The 7,171-nt window shown below is 46.0% G+C and overlaps 2 non-coding genes across 2 annotated transcripts; one reads left to right on the forward strand and one right to left on the reverse strand.

Moving 5' to 3' along the window:
• Positions 1-2,983: 2,983 nt before the first annotated feature.
• Trnat-ugu (transfer RNA threonine (anticodon UGU)) lies at positions 2,984-3,058 on the reverse strand. Its single transcript has one exon. It is a non-coding gene; the product is annotated as a tRNA-Thr (tRNA).
• Positions 3,059-4,764: 1,706 nt separating this feature from the next.
• Positions 4,765-4,839, forward strand: Trnat-ugu (transfer RNA threonine (anticodon UGU)). The gene has a single exon. It is a non-coding gene; the product is annotated as a tRNA-Thr (tRNA).
• Positions 4,840-7,171: the final 2,332 nt, after the last annotated feature.

Genomic DNA, 7,171 nt, shown 5'->3' on the forward strand with positions numbered 1-7,171 from the left:
TGTAACGAAGCGCGCTGCTTTCCGTTGGATCTCCTTTATCTCTTCTACCAACCCTATCTGGTACAGATCCCACACTGCTGAGCAGTATTCAAGCAGTGGGCGAACAAACGTACTGTAACCTACTTCCTTTGTTTTCGGATTGCATTTCCTCAGTGAACTTCCGGTCTCATCTACAAGGTCATTTATGTATATTGTGAATAGCAACGGTCCTACGACACTCCCCTGCGGCACATTTGCAATCACTCTTACTTCGGAAGACTTCTCTCCATTGAGAATGACATGCTACTTTCTGTTATCTAGGAACTCTTCAATCCAATCACACAGTTGGTCTGATATTTCATATGCTCTTACTTTGTTCATTAAACGACTGTGGGGAACTGTATCGAACGCCTTGCGGAAGTCAAGAAACACGGCATCTACCTGGGAACCCATGTCTATGGCCCTCTGAGTCTCGTGGACGAGTAGCGCGAGCTGGGTTTCACACGATCGTCTTTTTCGAAACCCATGCTGATTCCTACAAAGTAGATTTCTAGTCTCCAGAAAAGTCATTATACTCGAACATAATACGTGTTCCAAAATGGTTGAGGTGTGGCACATCCAGTTTTTGCCCCTTTGTTAATGATCTTTCCACTGAACTATCAGTTCATAACTTAGCTATTTTCAAGAAAGGAATTAGCACTACATGGGACTTGCACTTCTTGAGAACCATTCAATGGTTTATCTGAGTGAAACGTTTAGCAATAACATAACAAGCATCTTGGAAGTTTAGTGCAGAATCATTACTTACGATTTCCAGAAGCAATAGCGTATAGCAGTAAAATCTGGGTAGTATGACTTACGTTTACTCATTTTTGGATTGTTATTTGGTGCATCATTGGGGTTTTAATAATTGATTCTGTTGTTGTGTACGTACTATATGAAGAGTGTTGAGTGTGTCCGTTGCGTGACAGGGCTCATGGGTGAAACTTTTGGTTGGGATTAGTTTTGTTAGGGCACTGTAAAGTAGACATCGGTCTGCATAGTTCCGCATGCACTATCACTGCTAGATAATGGCATTGTACCGCACTAATGAAGCTCCGAGAAAGATCCTTCACATCTATCTTCTCAAGCCTAATGTAGCGCCGCAACTCCCAATGTTCAAGCCTTTTCGTAAAATATGACGATCAAGAGCCGGAGTTTACCCCACTATCCACTCCAGAATTTTCGTCATATGCTACAATCATACACTAAGTTCACTTCACTCACTGCTTCAGAATAGAGACGACAAAACTATTTCAGTATTTGCACAAACCCACTTTATGCAGCGTGGACCGCAGCAAGATGTGCTGGGAGAGAGTCGGTGAGGTTCTGGAAGGTACCGACAGGGATGTGGAGTCATACTGACTCCAGTACCGTGGCCAGCTGTGCTACGTTTCTCAATTGAGGAAACATGGCGCGAACAATGCCATTGAGGTGGTGCCGCAGATTCTTCACTGGGTGTAAACCGGGACAGTTAAGTGGCCAGGGATATACGGTAAACTCATTCTGGAGCTTTTCAGACCACGCAAGTACACTGCGAACTGTGTGACACGTTGCGTTGTTCTGCTGGTAGATGCCATCGTGGCAGGGAAAAACAAACTGCATATAAGGGTGAAGATGATCCCTAACGATGGATGTTCATTTTTGTTGATCCACTGTATCTTCCAGAATGACGAGATCGTCCAAGGAAAGCTACGAAAACGTTCCTGCCGTACTGGTAGAAAATCCGAAGAAATTCTGGTCGTATGTAAAGTACACAAGCGGCAAGACGCAGTAAATACCCTCGCTGCGCAGTGCCGATGGCACTGTTACCGACGACTGTGCCGCTAAAGCGGAGTTATTGAACGCAGTTTTGCGAAATTCCTTCACCAGGGAAGACGAATGGAATGTTCCAGAATTTGAAACACGAACAGCTGCTAGCATGAGTTTCTTAGAAGTAGGTACCTTAGGGGTTGCGAAACAACTCAAATCGCTTGATACGGACAAGTCTTCAAGTCCAAATTGTATATCGATTAGGTTCCTTTCAGATTACGCTGATAAAATAGCTCCCTACTTAGCAATCATATAAAACCGCTCGCTCACCGATAGATCTGTACCTACAGATTGGAAAATTGCGCAGGTCGCACCGTTGTTTAAGAAGGGTAGTAGGAGTAATCTATCGAACTACAGACCTATATCATTGACGTCGGTCTGCAGTAGGGTTTTGGTGCATATACTGTATTCAAACGTTATGAATCACCTCGAAGGAAACGATCTATTGATGCGTAATCAGCATGGTTTCAGAAAACATCGTTCTTGTGCAACGCAGCTAGCTCTTTATTCGTACGAAGTAATGGCCGCTATCGACAGGGGATCTCAAGTTGATTCAGTATTTCTAGATTTCCGGAAAGATTTTGACACCGTTCCTCACAAGCGACTTCTAATCAAGCTGCGGGCCTACGGGGTATCGTCTCAGTTGTGCGACTGGATTCGTGATTTCCTGTCAGGAAGGTCGCAGTTCGTAGTAATAGACGGCAAATCATCGAGTAAAACTGAAGTGATATTAGGTGTTCCCCAGGGAAGCGTCCTGGCACCTCTGCTGTTCCTCATCTATATAAATGACCTGGGTGACAATCTGAGCAGTTCTCTTAGGTTGTTCGCAGATGATGCTGTAATTTACCGACTAGTAAGGTCATCCAAAGACCAGTATCAGTGGCAACGCGATTTAGAAAAGATTGCTGTATAGTGTGGCAGGTGGAAGTTGACAATAAATAACGAAAAGTGTGGGGTGATCCACATGAGTTCCAAAAGAAATCCGTTGGAATTCGATTACTCGATAAATATATATGACGGTAGTATCTGTTCCCGAAAGAACAGTTACTGTGGATGACTATGCAGCTTTGCTAGAAATGAAATCATAATTAAATGGACACCCTAGCTGCGAACAGGTGTTGATGTACTTCATTGGGGACATGTTGAAAATGTGTGCCACGACCGGGAGTCGAACCCGGGACCTCCTGCTTACATGGCAGACGCTCTATCCATCTGAGCCACCGTGGGCACAGAGGATAGTGCGTCTGCAGGGACTTATCTTTCGGGAACAGATACTACCGTCATATATATTGTTAAAATATGGCTTCCCGGCCATTGACCTTCTTGTGCGAACGCATACGCTATGCCCGAACTCGTACGGGACTTGGTAGATTAATCTGCCACGAGTAATGAGTATGATGGGCAAACATCTACACTCCTGGAAATTGAAATAAGAACACCGTGAATTCATTGTCCCAGGAAGGGGAAACTTTATTGACACATTCCTGGGGTCAGATACATCACATGATCACACTGACAGAACCACAGGCACATAGACACAGGCAACAGAGCATTCACAATGTCGGCACTAGTACAGTGTATATCCACCTTTCGCAGCAATGCAGGCTGCTATTCTTCCATGGAGACGATCGTAGAGATGCTGGATGTAGTCCTGTGGAACGGCTTGCCATGCCATTTCCACCTGCCGCCTCAGTTGGACCAGCGTTCGTGCTGGACGTGCAGACCGCGTGAGACGACGCTTCATCCAGTCCCAAACATGCTCAATAGGGGACAGATCCGGAGATCTTGCTGGCCAGGGTAGTTGACTTACACCTTCTAGAGCACGTTGGGTGGCACGGGATACATGCGGACGTGCATTGTCCTGTTGCAACAGCAAGTTCCCTTGCCGGTCTAGGAATGGTAGAACGATGGGTTCGATGACGGTTTGGATGTACCGTGCACTATTCAGTGTCCCCTCGACGATCACCAGTGGTGTACGGCCAGTGTAGGAGATCGCTCCCCACACCATGATGCCGGGTGTTGGCCCTGTGTGCCTCGGTCGTATGCAGTCCTGATTGTGGCGCTCACCTGCACGGCGCCAAACACGCATACGACCATCATTGGCACCAAGGCAGAAGCGACTCTCATCGCTGAAGACGACACGTCTCCATTCGTCCCTCCATTCACGTATGTCGCGACACCACTGGAGGCGGGCTGCACGATGTTGGGGCGTGAGCGGAAGACGGCCTAACGGTGTGCGGGACCGTAGCCCATCTTCATGGAGACGGTTCCGAATGGTCCTCGCCGATACCCCAGGAGCAACAGTGTCCCTAATTTGCTGGGAAGTGGCGGTGCGGTCCCCTACGGCACTGCGTAGGATCCTACGGTCTTGGCGTGCATCCGTGCGTCGCTGCGGTCCGGTCCCAGGTCGACGGCACGTGCACCTTCCGCCGACCACTGGCGACAACATCGATGTACTGTGGAGACCTCACGCCCCACGTGTTGAGCAATTCGGCGGTACGTCCACCCGGCCTCCCGCATGCCCACTATACGCCCTCGCTCAAAGTCCGTCAGCTGCACATACGGTTCACGTCCACGCTGTCGCGGCATGCTACCAGTGTTAAAGACTGCGATGGAGCTCCGTATGCCACGGCAAACTGGCTGACACTGACGGCGGCGGTGCACAAATGCTGCGCAGCTAGCGCCATTCGACGGCCAACACCGCGGTTCCTGGTGTGTCCGCTGTGCCGTGCGTGTGATCATTGCTTGTACAGCCCTCTCGCAGTGTCCGGAGCAAGTATGGTGGGTCTGACACACCGGTGTCAATGTGTTCTTTTTTCCATTTCCAGGAGTGTATTAGGCGCACTACGAATGTAGTGGTGTGGACATGTTGGGAATGTAGATCTCACGGGCAGCGTGCAAGGGATAAGTCCCTGCAGACGCACTATCCTCTGTGCCCACGGTGGCTCAGATGGATAGAGCGTCTGCCATGTAAGCAGGAGGTCCCGGGTTCGAGTCCCGGTCGGGGCACACATTTTCAACATATCCCCAATGAAGTACATCAACGCCTGTTTGCAGCTAGGGTGTCCATTTAATTATCATTTCACTCGATAAGCAGTACAATTCTCAAGGCTGTCAGTTCAACTAAGTACCTGGGCGTTAAAATTACGAACAACTTCAGTTGGAAAGACCACATAGATAATATTGTGGGGAAGGCGAGCCAAACATTGCGTTTCATTGGCAGGACACTTAGAAGTTGCAACAAGTCCACTAAAGAGACAGCTTACACTACACTCGTTCGTCCTCTGTTAGAATATTGCTGCGAGGTGTGGGATCCTTACCAGGTGGGATTGACGGAGGACATCGAAAGGGTGCAAAAAAGGGCAGCTCGTTTTGTATTATCACGTAATAGGGGCGAGAGTGTGGCAGATATGATAAGCGAGTTGGGATGGAAGTCATTAAAGCAAAGACGTTTTTCGTCGCGGCGAGATCTATTTACGAAATTTCAGTCACCAACTTTCTCTTCCGAATGCGAAAATATCTTGTTGAGCCCAACCTACATAGGTAGGAATGATCATCAAAATAAAATAAGAGAAATCAGAGCTCGAACAGAAAGGTTTAGGTGTTCGTTTTTCCCGCGCGCTGTTCGGCAGTGGAATGGTAGAGAGATAGTATGATTGTGGTTCGATGAACCCTCCGCCAAGCACTTAAATGTGAATTGCGGAGTAATCATGTAGATGTAGATGTACTAGCCCACGGCCACCCCTCCGATGACACATAAAACGTGATTCATCCGACAATGCCACTTGCCGCCACTCACTGGAGGTCCATTTGCGGTACTGGCTTGCAAATTCCATCCCTCGTCGCCGATGAACAGCAGTCAGAATGTGTAATAAAAGTATGTCATAGTACACATAATTATTCTACTTCTGTAATAGTAGTACTCAGATTTTACATGTAAATTTAACTTCAGCTTCATAAAGTGCATCTACCACTTTAAATAAAATTTGGCTTTAAAGTAGTCCTAGTTTTCCCACAAAAATTTTAATTCCAAAATTAGGATAGCAGAATGTGACTGCACTTCAGCATATTCTGTTAACAGCAGAGACATGTGTCGAGAATCTTAGTAAGACTAGTTTAAGCCCAGCAAAAGAAATTTCCTTTTACTCACTCCAGAAAAATATAAAAGATACTATAAAATCTTCACTCATATTAAACTGCTCTCAATCATTTACAGGAGAATCCACAGAATCTGATGTTTCTAATTAGTATCACAACGAAAGTTTAAAAACCAAATGCCACTTGTGGCAACTGCAGATAAATTTTTAACAGTTGCATACCAATTGGGGGGAGGGGGGGTCAGTAACGGACGCCAACGATGTTTTTAGGCTAAAACTCCTGTCGTGTTCAGTATTTTATTTAATAAATACATGAAATTTGTCATAATTATAATTGCTACAATCGACAATAAGAACAGCTTTTGGTTTACACTCATTGTTGAGTCATAGCGATTGTTATAAGCCGGCCCGGGTGGCCGAGCGGTTCTAGGCGCTACAGTCTGGAACCGCGCGACCGCTACGGTCGCAGGTTCGAATCCTGCCTCGGGCATGGATGTGTGTGATGTCCTTAGCTTAGTTAATTTTAAGTAGTTCTAAGTTCTAGGGGACTGATGACCTCAGAAGTTAAGTCCCATAGTGCTCAGAGCCATTTGAACCATTTTTTGATTGTTATAACTGAAGGTGTAGCTGGTCAACAATCACCACTCGCAGTCAACTGGTAAACAGTGTGGCGAGTGGAAGGTAATATCTTTGTGGCATTTGACACAATGTACAAGAAGATGAAATTGACAGATGACGAAATTAGAAATTTGCTTGAGAGTTCAGACTATGAATTTAGTGGTGAACCATCCGAAAGCTCAAGCAGTGAAACTGAATATTTAGTCATGGAAATTCCAGATCAAGTAGTTTCTGACAGCAGCGAGTTGGATGAAAGTGAGCAGGGTAAGTATCGATTTTTATTACTTTTGCAGATATTTTGGAGTATATTAGGATGTGTGTCTGGGTAGAGTGCTAGGTTTGCTAGTGTTCGGTTCTGGTTTAATATTTTTATAGATATTCAACCAACAAGAAGACGACCCAGGCCGATAGCACAAATTGATCAACTTGAAAAAGACATGGTGGCCCCGTCAAGTATGATATGGATGGAAGCTCTTACGTAAATCAAAGGAGGAGGTCTGTTGCTAACGTAATGAGAACCCCGAAAGGAACTAAGCCAGGGATAAAACCTGATACACCAGGTTTAGCTTTTCCCATGTACTTCTATGATAACATCCTAGATAACATTTTGATGTCTACCAATCAAA

The sequence above is a fragment of the Schistocerca serialis genome, chromosome 3 (assembly GCF_023864345.2).
Source record: "Schistocerca serialis cubense isolate TAMUIC-IGC-003099 chromosome 3, iqSchSeri2.2, whole genome shotgun sequence".
NCBI lineage: Eukaryota > Metazoa > Arthropoda > Insecta > Orthoptera > Acrididae > Schistocerca > Schistocerca serialis.